Here is a 2,500-nt window from a genome sequence, read left to right as displayed (position 1 = left end):
AATTTAGACACATCACCAGACACCAGTTCAAGTATTAAACATAAACAGCAGCACCAAGATACAGTGTGTTCCCTTCCCTGGAGGAAAAACAGAGGTGATTGTGTTGATGGTGAGAGAATGGGTTTATCCCAGGTCAAACGGACACCGATAGAGACACACAGACAGCCTCCAGGGAAGGATAATTACAGTAGCCTCTGGTGGGTTTAAGTGGAGCCCTGCCACATTGAGGACCTCTAAATGAGGTTCCCCACTGAAAGGACCTCGTTGTGGTTGTTGTTGTTGTCGTCGTTGTTGTTGTTGCTGTTGGGTTAGGATAAGGCTTGCTGTAATTCAATCCTGTTGTGATGCTATTATGATCTGCTTAGTCCTAATTGTCTTCCTGGTTCATGTAGAGGTCAGAGCCAGGTGAGATAAATAGGTTCAGGCCATGCCAGGGGAGGCTGGTGGAGGCAGATGCCGATTCACTTTAGTAAAGATAGACACAAACATTTTACAACAGTGGTTGATTTTTTTTCAAATATCAGTAAAATAAATGACGTGTGTTGTCCAGAGAGGAGGAAAATCAATGTATTATGAATTATGAAGAACTTAGCGGGACATGTTGAATGCATGATGGTCATTCCCTAGTTTGTGACTGTTGGGCTTTGTTTCTTTCTTTCTTTCTTTCTTTGGACATGAATGATTCTAGTCAGCACTGAAAGGGAAAAGGTACAAACTTGCCCTTTCTTATGATCCAATAGGTTAGGATTATTCTGTCCATTCTGTCATTGCACAGTTGGCTAAAGAGCATGTGCCAAGACCGCTGTCTCAAGCTTTGCCATTTATTCACTTAAGTTGAATACGCAAAACCCTAAACTGAGCGAGAAAAGGGGATGGAAACGCATCAAGACTTTGGATTTCTATTTGGTAAAAGAAAAGTAGTGGGACAAAGTGCTTTTTGGAGGATGTTTGGATGTTTTTGATGTGACTTTTAGATTTATTTGGTCGTTCGGCTAGCTGGCTCTCTCTCTCTCTCTCTCTCTCTCTCTCTCTCTCCTGTAAGTGCAGTAAACCATGGGGTAGGGGGCGGTCTTAGCCTGAGACATGATGGTGATTGGACGAGACATTGCAGAGCCAGATAAAAGCCATCTCTGGTGTTCTGCCCTGGAGCAGAGATAGCAGAGGAGGCCCACACTGGCTGTGCTACCACTGCGCTGAGCCAGCACTGTGTGTGTGTGTGTGTGTGTGTGTGTGTGTGTGTGTGTGTGTGTGTGTGTGTGTGTGTGTGTGTGTGTGTGTGTGTGTGTGTGTGTGTGTGTGTGTGTGTGTGTGAGGGGGGGGACTAGGAAGTAAACACAGACCTCGCGTTTCGATAGCGATGATGCAGCTGCACGCAAAATAATGATAGTTGGAGACGGTATACATCGTGAATTGACTCGAAATACGCATGGAAATGGATTCCAGGTAAACTTCCCCTTTAAAGGAGTCAGCTTGTATGAGTGAGAACACTGGGGTGACATGTTTCACACTTTACTGTAGTCATTGCAAATCTACTCAGTGACAGACAGTGGGCCCGACAGAGAGCCTGAGTATGTTGAACTGTGACTGTGTTTTTTCCTACTCATCCACCTCTCGAATCCCAATGTTTGAACTTCTACTCACAAATGACACAAACGTTTATTTTTTTTTGCACTCAACCTTTATTCATCCAGGTGAGTCTCATTGAGATTGCATCTCGTTTCCCAGAGAGACCTGGAGACCTAGACTAAGCTTGGACTGGAGTAGATGACGTGAAAGAGTAAAGAGTTGTTGATCTGGTGGAATCAATCCTGTTATCAATGGTCCAGATAGGAAATACCAGTGAAGACTCACATCAAACCAGGAATGTCAGGGAGACGCCAAGAGGCTCTAGACAAGACCCAGGAGAGAGAGAGAGAGAGAGAGAGAGAGAGAGAGAGAGAGAGAGAGAGAGAGAGAGAGAGACTGGCCCTTCAGACCTATAGAGGAGCAGTGTGGAGAAAGGGAGGGGGGGGGGGATCTTCTGTGCACAGAGAATGGCTCATCAGGCCTTTAGAGTTGCAGTGTACAGAGAGAGAGAGAGAGAGAGAGAGAACAGACTGGCTCTTCAGGCCTATGGAGGAACAGTGTGGAGAGAGAGAGACAGAGAGAGAGAGAGAGAGAGACAGAGAGAGAGAGAGAGGGAGAGAGAGAGATGGGCTGGTTCAGACCTACAGTATAGAGGATCATTGTTTCAAGAGACATCTCTCCAGACCTACACAGAGGCAGCGCCAGGCTGGCAGAGTGAGTGGTATGGATGGACTAGAGAGAGGCAGCTTATGTCTGAGCTCCTATCTCTGTCAGTCAGGGGAGCTCTGTCTGGCAGATCAGTTCAGGCCAGGGCCAGCCTCCCCCAACAGCTGCCTGGCCTGGCCTGGCCTGGCCTGGCCTGGGACATCAGCCTGGATGGGAGGGTTCACACACTGGGGACGGATAGGGGGCCTAGAGGAGCCACTGGAGCTGT

The sequence above is a fragment of the Argentina silus genome (assembly GCF_951799395.1).
Source record: "Argentina silus genome assembly, chromosome: 11".
NCBI classification, from domain to species: Eukaryota; Metazoa; Chordata; class Actinopteri; order Argentiniformes; family Argentinidae; genus Argentina; species Argentina silus.
Note: the sequence above shows the minus strand (reverse complement) of the source record.